The sequence below is a fragment of the Mirounga angustirostris genome, unplaced genomic scaffold, assembly GCF_029215605.1.
Source record: "Mirounga angustirostris isolate CCGP_5_RB_7025 unplaced genomic scaffold, mMirAng1.0.hap1 SCAF_2, whole genome shotgun sequence".
Classification (NCBI taxonomy): domain Eukaryota; kingdom Metazoa; phylum Chordata; class Mammalia; order Carnivora; family Phocidae; genus Mirounga; species Mirounga angustirostris.
Window position 1 is genome coordinate 3,583,551 of NW_026991710.1, and position 17,254 is coordinate 3,600,804.

Sequence of the window (17,254 nt, forward strand, 5' to 3'; positions counted from 1 at the left end):
GCGGGCCTCGATCTCAGGACCCTGGGATCATGACCTGAGCCGAAGGCAGACGCCTAACGACTGAGCCACCCAGGCGCCCCTCCAACTGTGTTTCAGCTCTTAGCAGACTTGCCTTCCCAGCTCTGGGCCTGTCCCAACCACTTCTGCTGACCTTGGATGTGGGGTCTTGGCCTTCAGGCTTGCCTTTCTAGACTTTGTTTCTCCGGACCCCCAGAGCAGAGGTGAGCAAGCCTGCGAGGTGGTGAAGATCTTAGGCTTTAGGCTTCTGTGGCAGCCACTCTGGTCTGCTGCTGTAGCATGTGAGCCGCCAGGGCCAGCCAGTGAGTGGGCGTGGCTGCGTGCCAACGGAACCATGTTTACAGACCTAGGCTTCGGGCCAGATGGGGCCCTCGGCTGTTGTTTGCCCCCCCACTGAGATGGATGAGGCTGCAGATCGAAGCCTGTTACCAAGACCTTTCAGATCTGGTTGAACCTGACCATTTGGAGAACATCAGCCAGAGGCCAAGCATGTCTTTGGGGGCAGTGTTATTATTCAGCTGTCCCCTCTGCTGACGACCTCGCTGGAGGCCTGGATCCAGCTTGCACTGAAGGTCCGTGGGGCCCCCGAGGTCGTGGGTTGTGGGTGGGAAGGTGCTTCCTGGCAGCAGAGGGTCACTATTTCTTCAAGGAGCCCTGATGCCCATCAGCCAGTCTGTCTGGTCTGTCAGACTCTGTGGGTTGGGGTCCCGGGGAATCAGCAGCATCGCATCCCCTGGAAGCTTGTTAGGCATGCAGACCCTCAGGGCCCCCTTACCTGCTGAGTCAGAATCTGCATTTTAATAAGCACCCCCCAGTAGTAGTCCCATGGAAGTCTGAGAAGCCCATATTTGGGGGGTTCCGGTCTGGAGGACAGAGAGGAAGCGTTTTGAAAATGCTTTTATCTCCAGCTGTTGAACATTAAAGTGTAATGACAGAACTGGATTGCTGAGAAGGCAGCCGTGTCTTGTAGAACTGGCACTGAGTGCTGTCTTCCCAACAGAAAGGGGCTGTCCGGCCCACTCATGGGGGGTGGCGCCAGAAGTGCTAGACTAGCTAAAAAGGACGAGGCAGAAGTTTCTGCCCCTCGGAGCGTGACTGGGCGCACTGCCTTGCTCTCTTGTGCCTCAGTCTCCCCAGTACGATAGGAGAGGCGGGTGACAGCAGGATTCAAAGCTCTCACTGGTTGCAAGGATTCTGTTTGATCTTTGTCAGGCCATGTGCCTGGGTCCTGTCCTCCTGCCCTGCCATCTAAAGGAGAATGCTTTCCTTCCACGTCATCCTGTGTCACCCCTCCTCCCTGCTCACCTTTGGCTGCGGTCTGGGGTTTGGGCACAGCTGGCTATCTGGCTCGGCCGCGGGAGCTGCCTGAAATGTCTTTGTGGGGCTTCAGAACCAAGGCCAGGAAAAGCTCAAACGTGGGCAGGGCCACTTCCAAGACTGTCGGAGGTGAGCAAGCTTTGCCCATGGGGCAAGTCTGAAGTCCGAGGGCCCTGCCTACCCCCATCCGCGGACCCCAAGCCGCCATCTCAGATGACTTAGTTAGCTTAGGCCTTTTAATTCATATAAAGTAGTGGCTGCAGGGGTGAATATAATGTAGCTGGAAGTGTGAGAGGTGGCGTTTAATGGGCCTCCCTCTCCCTCTGCCCCCCCATCCCCTTCCCCCCTCTTCTCGGGGAGTGTGGAGTCTGTGAGCAGCTTTCCCACTCTGGCGTCTCTTACTGCTTCCTCCCCCGCAAAGCTGCTGTCCCAGCAGTGACTGGACATCTGCAGAGCCTTCAGCTCTCCCACCCGGCAGCTGGGGGCCGCCGCGCAGGCTGCTGGCTCATCTTTCATTCTGTGTTGAGAGGCCTCGGTGTTTTTTTAAAGTGATGCTTCTCCATTCGGAGATGGTGCCAGGGCCTCCCTCGTGCCCTAAATTAGCACCGTCCCCGAGGGTTTTAGAGGCAGGGTCGGGCCAGAGAAAGCACCTTCCGGGCACCCAGACTTGCCTCTTAGTCCTTTCTGTGGCCTTGGTCCGAAGGTCCCTGTTCCTCCCTGAGCTCCAGGGTCTGCATTCGTGAAACCCTAGTACTAGATATTAGACTGCTCTAGATTGCCTTGACTTTAGAAGCCTCCCTCCTGGAGAGAGAGCTCGGTGAGCAGGAAGACAGATGTGCCCGGAGAGGGTGGGCTCCGCTCCCTAGGGCCCGGTGAGGAGGCAGCAGCCGCGGGAGGCGGGCGCCCGGCCCCCTGCACCTGGCCTGGCCCTCCCTCCCGAGCGGGGCGGCCTTCCGCGCTTGGTGGAGACGCGGGTCAGCCAGCCCTGCGGTGCTTTTCATGGAGCCTTGACCTGGCCCACTGCAGGGCTTTGTACTTCAGTGGGATCCTGTCCCCCTTGGGAGAAGGTGGAGCTGGTTTGGGTGCAGGCTGCTCCTGTCCTGTCCTGTCCTGCCGTGTGGGCTGTGAGCCCCTCCCACCTCCATTGGCTTCAGCAATAGCCCATGGTTGTTTGAATGAGACCCAGTTTACAAGTTCAGTCCGCCTTTCTTTCCCCTTTTGTTTGTTTTTATTCCTTCCTTTGATTAGAAGAAGCAGCCATTCATGAATAAAGATGCAGTGCAGCTTTATGGTAATGAAGAGAACTCATTCCCTGGAGCCTTCTGATTCTCTGTGCCTGTGATTTAGGAACCTTCTTTCTTCCTTATAAGAGCAGAATTAGCCCTTGACATGCCTAGCCAGTCCAATGCTCTTACTCCGTCTGTTGTTACGCGGCAAAATCTTTTTTTAAAATCCCATTTACCTAGATTTTCTCAAAATTACATTTGCCTGGCCTTATCAGATATAATATAGAGGGTGTCTCCTGTTTAGTTTGACTTCGTCTTGACTAGGTAGGGTTTTCCCCCAGACCTTGAACTGTCTGCCTCTAACGTGGTCACCTTCAACCCCCAGAGTCCGAGTCCTGCGAATCCAACAGGATGTGTCATTGCCCGCTCAGACCGGGACAACCACCCATCTGCTCTCTGACACTGTACATTAGCTTTGCTGGTTCTGGAATTTCATAAAAATGGGATCATACGGTGTGCCTTTTCATGCTTCTTTCACAGGTTATGCGTGTGGATGGTTTGTTTATTTTTATTGTGATGAAGTATTCCGTTGTGTGAATACATCATAATTTGCATATCTCCCTATTTGCTAATGGTCATTTAGGTTGCGTGCAGTTCCTGGCTGTTATGAGTGAAGCTGCTAATGTGTATGTGTGGACACATGCAGTGATTTCTCCTGGTAAATACCGGGCAGTGGAATTACTGGACCACATGGTAAATGTACATTTCACTTTACAAGAAACTGTCAGACTGTTCCCGGTGGCTGGTGCCATGGAGGTTCCCTCCGGGAAGGTTGGAGGGCACTGCCTCCTTGCATTTTGTCAGAGCTTGGTGTTATCAGCCTTAGAAATCTCTGGCCACCGTGCTGCCCGTAGAGGCGTATCTCACCGTGATTTCGACCTGCTTGACCCTGACGACTAATGATACCGTCATGTCTTTATGTGTATCTTGGCCATTTGTCTTTTCCTGTGTGTGAAACGTCTGACTCCGTTGCTTGGTGTTTTGGTTGCGTCATTTGTATGTTCTCAGTATTCAACATACAGGCGTAAGTGCTTTGTCAAATGTGTGTATTGTAAATATTTTCCTAGTGAGTTCTTTCAAAAAGTCCAATTTATTAATTTTTAAATTTTATGTTAGTAGTTTGTGCTATCCTAGGAAATCTTGGGCTACTCCAAAGTCACAAATAATTGCTCCCACATTTTCTTCTAGATGTTTTATGGTATTTTTATATTCAGGTCTCTGATCCATTTGAGTTCATTTTTGTATATGGTGTGATGCAGGGGGTCAAGTTCACTTCTTCCCCTACCCACTTGCTCAGCACCCTTTGTTCTAAAGACTCTTCTTTCCCCATTGAGGTGCCTTGGCATCTTTGTCAAAACCTAGTCGGGCATTTGTGTGGGCTTATTTCTAGACTCTGCTCTGTTTCACTGTCCATCCTAATGCCAGTACCACATGGGGTTGGTTGTTGTAGCCTTGTAGTAAGTCTTAAAGCTCGGTGAGGTCCCCCAACATTGCTTTTTCTCTCCCTGTGCGTCTATTCTTGTTTGTTTCATTTTCATATATTTTAAAATCAGCCTTTTTTTTCTTTTCTTTTCACAAAAACACTGCTGGGATCTTGAATGGGATTGTGTTGAGTCTCTAGAATAATTTGGAAGGACAATGACTATATTAACAGTACAGAATCTTCCGATCTGTGAATATGGTATCTCTCCTTTTATTTGGGTCTTCATTACATTTTCTCAGCAACATTTCATAGGTGTCAGTGTATAGATCTTTCACATATTTTGTTAAACTCGGTGGGTATTTCATGTATTTTAATGCCATTATACATGGAACTAGTTTTTCTTGTTCTTTCACTTTTCAATTGTTCATTGCTAGTGAGAAGCTGATGATTTTGTAGAAAAACTGGCAGAGGAGTAGCCAGACCAGGGCGTCCACCCTCCCCTGAGTTGGTCTGGGAAGGGTTTGCAGAGAGGGGTGGCACTTGGTTTTACCCACAGAAATCTTGGTTGGCAGAGAAGTTGAGCACCAGGTCAGGCCTATTTCAGAACACATGAGCCAAGTTGGAGGCAGGAACATGGGAATGTTCTGAAAAGAAGCAACAGTAGCTGGACCAGGCGGCCCAGAAACACAGAGAGGCAGGGTGTGGAAGGCGGGGCATCTGTGAGGATGCTGGGGCCTCACTCACAAGGGTTCGCTGCTGGACACGCTACACTCCGCTCAGGGGGCGCTCGGGCGCTTTATGAGCGGGGGACATGGAGCCATTCTTACTCGTTCATTCATTCATTTATAAATTGTGTGATGTACCTGAAACTAATACAATATTATTAAATATTATATATATAACATATATAATATTGCACCTCAACAAATTAAAAATTGCGATAAAATTTACCATTTTAACCATTTTTAAGTATAGAATTCGGTGGCATTAAGCACATTCACACTGTTGTACATCACCACCCTCCATCTCCAGAACTTTTCCATCTTCCCAAACTGAAACTCTGCACCCATTAAACACTAACTCACCTTCTGTCTGTCCCCTAGCCCCTGGCTCCCCCGTGTGCACCCTGTGTCTATGCATCTGACGTCCCTACAGACTTCGTCTAAGTGGGATTCTACAATATTTGTCCTTTGGTCACTGGCTCACTTCACTTAGCATACTGTCACCCACGTTCTAGTGTGTGTCAGGGTTTCGTTCCTTTTTAAGGCTGAAAAGTATTCTGGTGTATGAGTGGACCACACTTTGTTTATCTGTTCATCCATCGACGGACACTTGGGTGGCTTCCATCTTCTGACCATTGTGAAGACAGAACCATTCTTTTTTTTTTTTTCTTTTTCAAAACTTCAGATTCCAGTTACATAGAACCATTCTTAAGGGCAGAGGACCTCAGAAATGAAGTAGGGATTTGGAGCTAGAAAATTTGACATAAAATGGTTGGTTAGATGCTTCATTCATAGTATCCATCCTCTTTTCTGGCTGTTTTTTTTGTTTTGTTTTGTTTTTTTATTTACGTGTGAACTGTTTGTCTCTCCAACTTGAGTGTAAGAGATCATGTTTGTTTTACTTAGTATTGTATATCCCACACTTAGGTACCCAAGTACTGGGCACTGAGGTTGTTTTTTGTAAATATTTAAAATCCAGTCTTGCACAGACTTGTGTTTTCCTTTTCCATCCTGCTGCGGCTGTCGTTCTTCCGCTCCCCTGCCCAGCATGCCTCTTCCTGCACCAGCCCCATTTACGCCAGGTCCTCCTGAATGCCACTGTCCGAATCACCTTTGCAGAGACAAGGACCCACCAATGCCACCTTTTCTGAAAACCTTCAGCGACTCTCCCTTTCGCAGACAAATGTTTATCTGCTGCTCTAGATCATGAACCCTTGGAAGTCGGGCTTGCTTTCAGTTTTGACTAGTGTCTTGAGCACAGTTGGTGTTTCACAACTTAATCCTGAATTAAATGAACTGGCGCAAATAGAATAGAAACACCGTGCTCTCAACAATATACTGAAAACTTTCTTTGCAACCAGCTTGATTTTTATCCGTAGTCTCTCCTCCCAACTTAGGAATGAGGCTTCAGGAACCCGGAAATCAGGTTACATATATCATTATGATTATAAAAGACATTGCCTGATCTAGGTTTTGTCCTTCTTTTGCTTTCTATGAAATAATAGAAGGATCTTTCCTTTAGGGCTTGCTTTTTCTATCCATGTATTAATCTGATTTTTGTGAATCATGATGATTGTCGGAAGGAATATGATCTGTAGATTTTTACAATAATTCCTTTGGGGGCTTTTTGCTCTCTATAATCCAGAAAGGAAGATTCTCGGGACTTAGAACGTGCATATGTATGCATACTCTTGTAGAAATGCAGGCTTTCCTCTGGGATATTGATAAATCTTTCAAAGATCCAATTTTCAGTCAGTGCTAGAACTAACCATCACTGTCAGAGGTCCAGATGCAAGAGTGACAAGTAGAAACCTTATTTACTTTAACTTTTCAGAGTCAAATTGAACTAGCCTTAATGGAATGCCCCTAAAATCCCAGGCTTTTATTTATAGCCTTCTTTGGATCTCTAGCAGTCTTGCGAGGCACATAACTGTTATTATCCCTGCGGTGTAGACAGGGCACTGGGAGTCAAAGGAGTTTGGTGGCTTGTGCTCAAAGCCCTCCATCCGGTCATTCAACTCCCGGTCATCTGAGTTCTGAGGAATTTTAGATGTGGTCTAGCTGAGGGGAACTTTCCAACCAGACAGCGTCTAAAGCTATGCTGCTTTTCCTGAGATCTCTCAGCCCAACCTTGCGGCAGCCCATTTAGATGATCTGCAGGGGCCTGTGGAAATATTTGCAAGAGTCTGCATGAAGAGTCCTCACTGTAACCCTATAAGGGAAAATATGCAAGCGCTGTGCTTGAGTATCAGCTCCTTTGCTCCAGTGCCACATGAGTTCTGTCTGTCCTGAGCGCACCCCCAGATAGTCTCCTCGGTGTTTCTGCTGACAGAGAAGGGCCCCGACCAGACGGTGATCAACCTGTCTGAGACAGTGACCTTGTCAGAATCCTTCTTTTGCCACTTTTGATGTGCGTGTTCTAAGAATATCATAGAAGACATGGTTGCTATGAGAGGACAATCCGGGGTATTTTTCTCTGCAACTTTCTCTTCCAAACAAATCTCAGGAATTTTGTCTGTTATGGAAACGTAGAAACAAACGAGTGAATGAATTCACCAAACATACTGCGCCTGTCCGTTGGGTCCTGGCTCCCACGTCAGGCGCTCTGCTGGGTGCGCTAGGCACAGAGAGGAGGCAACAGTCCCTGACTTCAGATGCTGGCTGCCTGCTGGAGTGGACAGACAAATTTACCAGTAATTCCAGCAGAAGCCAGGGGCTGTAATGGAGGCAGGCCCGCCTGGTGGGGACGGAGCTGCCTCCCAGGGCGGGCACGTAAGAGGCAGCCAGGTAAGAGGTGTGGCAGTGGGTGTGTGCGAGAGCAAGCCGGTCATGCAGGGATGAGGCCCACCACCGAGGGCAGCCGTGCACGCCGCGGTCCACGGGCTCCAGCGAGCCTGATGCTGTGCGAAAGCACGCCGTTTGCTGCAATGTGAAACACAGCATGGGAGTGGAAAGAGAGGAGTCTGGCAGAATAAGCAGAGGCTAGTTAAGATTCTGATACAACATCAGGAAAAGTCACTGAAAAGAAGAAGGTAGGGGACAAGGGCGTTTTCTGAGAAGCAGGTTTGTCCTGGGACCAGCCATGGTTTAGCAACTGCTTCCTGACTGGACCCTCAAATCCAGCACAGTGGTCCTGAGGGAGTGGGAGGAGGGGGCTTTCGTGAAATCAGCTCCCCAGATGTGCAGTGACCGAGACTCTGGAGACGGGCAGCTTGAAGAGAGGTGTGCAGGCCAGGCGGTGGGCGCACCGCAGGGAGCCCTGAGCCGGGGGGAGGCGGCCGTGAGCTGCACAGCGCAGTCCACCCTGTCCCGTGTTCTCTTGCGACGTCTGATTTGGAGTCTTAGGGAGAAAATCTTTTCCGCCACCAGGGTTATAGAAGAATTCACCTTCTATTTCTTCGAGGACTTTAATGGTCTTACTTTTTAAAAATACCTTGATTCTCAAGCATCTTTGGAGTTTTTTCTGGTGTATGATGTTAAGTATTTAAATTTATCTTTCTTCTTTCCCCAAGTGACCACCAGTTGTCCTAACTCCAGTTAAGAGGTCTGTCTCTTCCCCATTGGGTTTGAGACACTGCCTTTATCAGAAGCCACATGTCTAAATATATAGGCCTGTTTGTTGACTATTAAGTAGAATTGATCCAACTGGGAATTTATGTGCCAGTATCACACTTTTTTTTTTGAAGATTTTACTTATTTTACTTTAGAGAGAGAGAGAGCGAGCGAGCATGAGTATGAGCTGGGGGAGGGGCAGAGAGAGAGAATCTCAAGCAGACTCCCTGCTGAGCATAGAGCCTTATGCAGGACTCCATCACAGGACCCTGAGATCATGACCTGAGCCGAAATCAAGAGTCAGATGCTCAACTAGCTGAGCCACCCCAGGGCCCCTCACACCTTTTTAATGATATAAACTTTATATTATGTTTTGATAGGGGAGAGGGCCAGTCCCTCTTCCTTGTTCTTAAATATCCTTGCATGCTCGCTGGTATATTAAATTTATTTGTGAACGTGGAGAGAATTGACATCTTTCTGATGGTAAGTTGTCCTCTCCATAGGCAAGGGACACTTTTCCATTTGTTCAGATTTACTTCTTTGTCTTTCAGGAATGTTTTAGGTTTTCTGTATGGAAGTTTTGCACATTTCTTTTTAAATTTAAGTGTTTTACCTTTTTTTAATTGCTTTTAAATGAGATATTCTTTTTCATTCTGTTTTCTAGTGTTTATTGTTTGGTAAAAAATTAATATGTGAAAAGCAGTAGTTTCTACATATTCTACTACTTTATTCAAGTTTTTCATTATTTATAGTAGTTTTATCATTGATTATTTTGGGTTCTCTATGTATAATTTCATATCAGCTGCAAACAGAGATCATTTTATTTTTTCTTTTCCATCCTTAAGTTTCTTATTGCCTACTCGTTTCTAATTGCATTGGCTAACACTTCCAATGTAGTGTTAAAGACAGTGGAGCAAATGGGCCTCCTTGACTTGTCTCTGACCTTACCAGGAATGCCTGAAGTCTTTCTCCCTGACTAGGATGCTGTTCTTGTTTTTGTTTGTCTCTGTGTCTTATTCCTTTTGGGCTGCTATAACGAAATACCACAGACCGGGTGGCTTGTAAAGAACAGAAATTTATTTCTCTCAGTTCTGGAGGCTGGATATCTGAGAGCAGGGTTCCAGCATGGACAGGTTCTGGTGAAGGCCTTCTTCTGGGTTGTAGACTGCCTACTTTTCATCCTCACAGGGGGAAGGGGCAAGGACACTAATACCCTTTGTGAAGGCTCCACCCTCATGACCTCATCATCTCCCAAAGGCCCCACCTCCTGATACCATCACATTGGACATTAGGTTTCAACATCAACAATTTTGGGGGGATGCAGACATTCAGCCTATAGTAGTTAGTACATGTATTTTATCAAGTGGGGAAAGTATATATCAATTCCCATTTATTGACTTTTTTAAAAAAGCAGGAATGAGTACTGCATTTTGTTGAAGGCTTTTTCACGATCTGTAGAGAGAATCATGATCTTCTCATGAGATCTATTAATACGATGAATTATATTAGTAGATTTTCTAATGTTGAGTCATCCTTGCATTCCTGGAATGAACCCCCTTTGGTCATGGTGTGCTATTAATGTATTGTGTTGATTTCTGTTTGCTAATATTTTATTTAGGATTTTTGCATTGATATTTGTAAGTAACAATAGTCTTTGGGGTTTTTTTGGGGGGGGGTGGTCTCTATCAGGTTTAGGCATCACTTTTGTACCTACTTCTAAAAAAAGAAAGTATTTGAAAACTTTATGTATCTATCCTCTGGAAGAATTTGTGTAGTAAGGTTTGGCGTTTAAGGTTTGGTAGAATTCCCCTGTAAAACCATCTGGGCCTGGGGCTTTTATTTGTGATGCTAATTCTTTGACAACTTTCTCTATTTCTTCTATGGAAAATCGATCTGTGTATGCTTTCTAAAACAATTTGGTAAATTGTATTCTTACCTGTGAAATTATGTACTTCACCTAATTTCAAATGTATTTGCACAGAGTTGTACAGAATAGTGTTTCCTGACTTTTCTTAAGGGAGGGGGGCAGATATTTAAGGATGCCATAGTTGAGAAGATAAGAAGTGTGTGGGCAGTGTTCACTTACTGTGTTCATTGATCCCAAGTCATACGGTGAAGTTCTAGTAAGATGAGCATATGCTAATCATAATGATAATAGCTACCATTTGTGAAATACTTGGCTCTGTATGTAGAGCAGCTCATTTAGTCCTCATTACAATACTGAGATGCATAATCAGCATCTCATTTTAAGCATGAGATAATTTGGGGGAATTACTCACTTAGCCAAGGTTCACACAACTAGGAAGACTCAGAACTGGGATCTGGGCCTGATTTGTGTGGCTGCAAAGGCTGGGCTCCTTCTAGAAGCGGCAGATGAGGAGGGACCGCGTAGAGGCACAGAGAGATTCTGGGAAGGAGGGGTCAGGGTGGACGGAATGACCACTGCACTCTAGACGTGCACTCCACTCTAGGGGACTGGCAGCAATTGCAGGGGCAGGGAGGAGAGCCAGCCAGGTGACCCGGGTGGGCTGGCTGGCAGAGGAGGTAACCCTGGCTACAGCAGGCAGGAACCCCAGAGGATCACACAGTGAGAAGGGCATGTGGAGGCTGGCAGGTCGGGGCACCAGCTGGGGCTGGGGGTGTGTGGCTGGGAGCGGGAGAGCCAGGGGCACTGGGGAGTTAGGGGGAAGCATGTATTTGTTTTCAGCAGAGACTAGGTGAGGGAAGTTACCCACGTCTAGTTTCTGTGCACTAGGTTAGGACCCCGAAAGGAAGAGCTACCTGGGAGGGATCTCAGATGAACACTTGGTGTTGGAAAGACGCCCCTCTGCCCTCGTGCTGTCTGGTGACACTGACTAGAACTGAGGACGCAGACAGCACTAGGTCTCTCACTCGTCAACTGAAGTTTGCCAACCGCAGAGAACGTGGATGTGGCCACGTGTATAGTCGGTGCCTGTGACCCACGGAGTGATGTGAATCTGCGGGCCGTTCCTTCTCTTTTCTGACCAAGCAGCAGCGAGTTCTGGGTAGTCAACTGTGTCTTCCCAGAGCCAGTCATAGCAGGCATTTCTTCTCATTTGCAGGATTTGCTCTCAAAGAGTGGTTTGGTTTCCTGAGAAACTGCAGGTGGACCCTGGGCATTCCGTGCTCGCCCCTGGAGGAGGCGTGTGAGGAAGACCGTTCCGTGCAGACCAGGACACTCCTGCCTGGCCGTTAGGCCTCCCGGCTCCTGGTTCCAGCCCTTTTACCAAATCCCGTGTGACTTCAGCAGGTAGGTCACTTTCCTTCCCTGGGCCCCAGCTTTCTCCCATGTGAAATAAAGGCACTGGACCCCACGGGCCCTTCTGGCTTTCAAATTCTGTGACCTAGGCACTCAGGTGAATCAAATTCCTTTGAAGTGGCTTTTGGGTCCCACAAACAAAAGCCCATTTCTTTTATGTTGTTGAAATAAATGAACCCACTGCCCAACCTGAGTCAGAGGTTTGCTTTCAAGAGTAGAGGGGTTGATTACAGAGGAAGCATGTTGCTGGACTGAATTACTGGTCTGCCGTGCTGTCTAGCCTTTACTCACACTTTCCCTCTTTACGTAGGACCGTGGAAGACACTGACCACGTAAGACAGAGCAGAGTCACTTAATTTAGTGCAAAAATCCTTTGGCTAGGGAGAAGGGAGTGCTGCTTTTCAGATGCATAGAATATATCCTGAAATGACTCCAGTTGATTTCCCGGTTGCTTTGGGAATCATAAATTCTGTAGCCAGATCTTCTGTGTGGTGTAGGCATTTGAGGAAAAAAAAATTTTTTTCTGGGAGTTACTGGCTAACAACCTGTGTCCTGATCCCAGTCTATGTTCAGTGAGTCCCATTCTGCCCAGTGGAGGATAACGGGTGTGAGGGTTAGGGGGTCAAACAAAGGCGGTAGGGGCCCTGGGTCTAGGGTGGATGTGTCCCTGCTTTGCTTCCTGTCCTGGGTCAGGCTCTGCACCTTTCTTCATTTTATCTCTGCCGTCTGTGATGTTTCAAAGATAACGGGAGTGTGAGGATCAAGGGATAAAATACACTGGGAGTATTTTATATGGTAGAATATAACTAGTGGTTACTCTGAACGCAAAGCCCTTTGGCCTGAGTTCTGGGCATACAGATGGGAGTGGTGGAGCAGACCATGCCCTTGGTGAGTCTCCGATTCTCTGAGCCTTCTTTCTTCATCAGGAGGTTGAGGGAGTTGGATGAATTATCTACAGTCGTAAGATGCTATTTTTTAATATCAGAACCACTGATGAAACAACCCTGTAAGGCGCAATTTGAGCAATGTCCTTGAAGGATGTGATTGTGTAGAGAGCCTGCTCCGTGTCATGGGAAAGCGGTTATTTGACCACGAACACCGAGGAACATAACCTAAGAAGAATGAACGTCCTCGTCCACCATGAGCGAAATGTGCAGTGTGGTGGTGTCGCGAGCAGAGGCACGAAAACCAAGCAGACTTGGTTCTGACACCCATCCAGCCTCTTATTTTGAACAGTATGACCTTGGACCAGAACATAATGTTATGTTCCCATAACATTATGGGAACGAGAGCTGCCACCAAGCGCTGACCACGTGCCAGGCAACACACTAAGTGCGTCGTGCACATTACGACGGATTATCACACTAGCCCTTTGACACAGGACTTATTTTCACCATTTTACAGATGAAGAAACTGAGACTCAGCTCTCGTTCTCTATGCGACGTCTCTAGGGAGTGATGGACCTTGCGGGGGGACATAGACCTGTATCATAATGAGGACTTGGGCTGGGAGTGCTGGGGGAGGTCAGGGGGCACCTGTGAGTTTTTCCTGACCCTGGAGATGCAGGAGGGAGCTGGTGTTAGGCAGTGGAAAAGCTGGATATCGGGAAGGTAAGTCCTGGGTGGCATGTGGTGAAGGGCACTTAGGCTATGTCTCTGAAAACCTCACCTGAATCCCTGGATGCTGGATCGCTGTGCCTGTCCTACGAGGGCTGGCTCAGAGCTGGCAAGACAGCATGGAGGGCGCTGCCAGATGCGGGCTCCTCATGCCTCCTGGGTGTCCTGCAGACCAGAGTCGTGCGGCGCCACCCCCTTCGTAAGCATACGCATTCCAGCTCCTTCTGACTCTACTAGACTTACGGGACAGGCATGTTTGTATTAAGAATTTTAAACTGAAAATCGGGTGCAGGAACTTCTTTTTATTTATTCATTTATTTATTTGAGAGAGAGAGTGTGAGAAAGAGAGCACAAGTGGGGGCGGGGGCAGAGGGAGAGGGAGAAGCAAGCTCTCTGAGGAGCAGGGAGCCCGATGCGGGGCTCGATCCCAGGAGCCTGGAATCATGACCTGAGCTGAAGGCAGACGCTTAACGACTGAGCCACCCAGGCTCCTGGGTACAGGAACTTCTCGTTCCTCCCTTGCCTTGGTGGCATGTCTGTGAGCTATGGGATGTCATGCCCCTACCTTCAACATGCATTTGCCGAGTGCATGGGCACCAGAAGGAACCCAGTGATGATGGGACGCTGTCCATGCGCACCAGGACGGGCGGTACACTGGGGGAGGTAGATAGCTCAGTACATGATTATAATACTCTACAGGGCACCGTGGAGGCTCTGGTGAAATGGATCACCCTCCTAATTTTTTCTAGGATGTGTGTTCTTAATTTTATCTGACCATGTGATCGCTCTTAAAAAAAAATGGCTGTGACATCTCACCAGGCCAGCGTCATCTCAGAAGGCAGTCATGGAATGATTATCACACAATGGTTGAAGCAGGGCCTTTGGAGTTAGATCTGCGCTCAGGTTCTCACTGCTGTGCTCTTGCTGTGTGGCTGTGAGTAAATTATTAGCTGCAGAGACTTAGCCGCTTATTTGTCTCATAGCCTTTGGCAACCCCTCTGAGCCTCTGTTTGTTCAGCTGTAAACCGGGGCTGATAACACCATGTAACCCATCGGGGTCTCTGGGAGCAAAGTGAACTCACACCTGTCCAGGGACGAGCACAGTGCGGGCACTTGAGGCTGCTGGGGGAGCATTTGCTCAAAGACAGGTAACCAGACCATTGCTTGCTTCTCATGCCCCTGCGGATGGGGACAAGGGGGTCTCTGCAGCATTCCCCCCGGGAGGAGGGGGCATCGTGGATAGTGGGTCGTCAGAAAGTGTCAGTTCTTCCCTTGTGAGCTGTGCGTCAGGACTCGTGAGCTTTCTGTGTGCATTGTACCACCAAACAAAAACCAACCCACAGATCACTCGATATCCGGTTATCGGTTCGGCTGCTGCAAGACGAAGGAACTTTGGTAATTGAGGAAGACCCCTGTGGGGAGGAGCCAGTTGGGGGCGATTAATGAGAGCAGGCTGGGAGAAAGGGGATGCTGTGGGCTTTGAGTGTTTGAAGGGACAGTTAAGGGTAGAATGTGGCTTGTTTAGTCTGTGAAGATCCTGAAAGGGAGTAACTTTTCTGACCAATCACACTCTCCGATTTGGAGGGTTCTGCACCCCGCGGTGGGGAGAGCTGTCTGTGCTTTGCGGTCTTGGTCTGAGATTTCAGTGAAAAGAAAACCATCCAGGGCAGCTTAGTAAAAATCAGTGAAATGAACATTTGTTAGAACGATGCAGGTATGTTGTGCATTTCAAGTGCACAGGTGACCAAGGAGAGCCCAGGAAGGTCTCGGAAGCCCGGCAGTCTTTCTGTCTGTCTCTTCCTCTCGCCTCACCCAGTCTCTGGTGCCTGAGCACGTCTGCTTGTGCTCCCCCATGTGCTGATAACCGGATCCTTCCCTCCTCTGGTCCTGGCTCCTCCCTCCGGCATGTACATGCTGTACCTGGTTCCTGTGTCCACATGTCTTCAGCTCCGGAGATCCCAACTGCCCACGAGTTCCTAGTCCCAGGCAAACTCCTCCGGAAGGAGAGTTGGACTGGCCATCTTGGGTTAGGGTGGCCCAGAGAGTTATAATCTGGGAGCGGGAGGTGGCTGTGGGCGCCGTAGGGTGGCTGTGGCTGCCCAGAGGCCACGTGTGGCAGAAGGCGCTGGTCTCTGAGCCGGGGAGCACGGCCAGGCAGGTGTCCCCCAGCATGCTTACGGCCAGCGCCCAGCCGGGAGGGGTCTGCGTGAGTCCTCATGGGAAACCTGTCAGGGAGCTCAGGGCAGAGACAGGACAGACTCAGTCTGAGGTCCTCTTCAGACATTTTGATGCTGTGAGCTGGCACTAAGTGAAACCTTACAGGATAAATGTAATTTGGCTATCTACAAGAGAGGCGTTTTTGATAAGAAAATATGTGAATGAAGATGGGCTGCTGTGAGGTTCACATAGGCCCATAAGCATTTTTAACATTTCTGCTGATGGCCGCCCATCGATTTTTGGTTGGTATTTTTTATTGTGGTACAATATGTGCATCATAAAATTTGCCATTTTCACCCTTTTGGAATGTACAATTCAGTGTCATTCAGCACATTCACCCTGGCGTGCAGCCGTCACCACCATCCGTCCCAGAGCTGCGTCATCTTCCCCAACTGTAACTTACCTCCCCAAACTGAAGACAGCCATTGAACACTAACTCCCCATTCCCCCTCCCGGCCCCCCAAACACCGCTCCACTTTCTGTCCCGATGATTTTGATGACTCTAAGTACCTCGTGTAAGTGGAATCATACAGTGTTTGTCCTTCCGTGACTGGCTTACTTCACTCAGCGCAATGTCCTTAAGGTTCATCCGTGTTGTAGCAGGTGTCAGAATGCCCTTCCCGTTGGAGGCTGCATAGTGTCCCATCACGTACAGAGAGACCACATCGCTCTCTCTAGTCATTGATCAGTGGATACGTGGGCTGTTTCTACCTTCTGGCTCTTATGAATAACGCGGGCAGCCCTTCATTCTTAGAGTATAGATGAGATTGTTTTCCCCTTAGAATCATCAAGAAGTTGTTTTACTAATGAAAAAGGACCTTAACGACTTATTTAATCCAACTTCTTCATTTCATAGAGCAAAACTCATTCAGTTAGGACAAGTGAACAGCTCAGGAATACACCTTGCCTACTTTGGACTCATTTGCCATTTCTCTGTCCTAGACTTACCTAAAATTATGAGAGCTTTGGTAGTGACAGCAACATGGCCTCAGTTAATATCTTTAGTCCTGAAGAGTGTTGTAGGCTTGGAAAGAGTCCCATGGACTGAACTTTTTTGCTTGGGACTTTTTGGTCTTAAAATATATATTGAACATTCCAAAGAGCTTTTATTTATGTGGGTGTATCTGTATATATTTCTCATATTTGAATTAAAAAGTGGCAGATTTTTAAGGTATTTATTAATTCATTAAAAAATCTATTTATGAAAAGTAACTGCATTTCCCAAAACAAGCTAATTTGTGAGAGAGTGGCGTGTTTTCTATTTCTGCAAGCATCTCCTGTGTCTGGTCTGATAAAGATTGCTAGATTCTTGTATCCGTTTCTGCATTCAGATTAGAGCAAGCACGTAGAGAGAATCTGGCTCGCACAGATACATAGAGAAGAATACTTCAGTGCCTCTTCAGAAAACTGTCAATATTCTTCTTTGATTCTACACGAAAAACTGGCAGGGGGTAGTTTCTTAAAAGTTAGCTGCAATTTGGGATCTGAAGTTGCATCATAGAATGCTTCATCCTCTGTTACATTAGAATATTTCCGCTTATTTTGTACGTTAGACGGATCCTCGCCCACGTGTGATTTTGTGACCTCACTGTTCACGGAGTGGTGCGGATCTTCTAAAAGCTGACATACCGCATTATACTAGATCACAAAAGCCTGTTGGCCAGTGCCTGTCCCCATCTGATCAGGAAAGTCTCTGCTGAGAAGTTGTCATGCTCACGGTGGTGGGTACAAGTGTTCGAAATTCTCACTTCCGTTTGGAAGCTCAGATTTTATCGTTGGCAACCAGTGCTGTCATTGTTTACCTGGACATGGTAAGGTCACTT

At 47.8% G+C, this 17,254-nt stretch overlaps 1 protein-coding gene across 4 annotated transcripts in view; it reads left to right on the top strand.

The window, feature by feature from the left end:
- Window positions 1-17,254, top strand: part of AFAP1 (actin filament associated protein 1) — a 139,738-nt gene that overhangs the window by 41,816 nt on the left and 80,668 nt on the right. For 3 of the 4 annotated variants that reach the window (XM_064584235.1, XM_045881543.3, XM_045881542.3), the window contains one exon: window positions 11,402-11,589. The exons of the other annotated variant lie outside the window; for it this stretch is intronic. The gene's annotated coding sequence lies outside the window, so the exon portion shown is untranslated. The remainder of the gene's footprint in view (window positions 1-11,401; window positions 11,590-17,254) is intronic. 4 annotated transcript variants of the gene reach the window in all.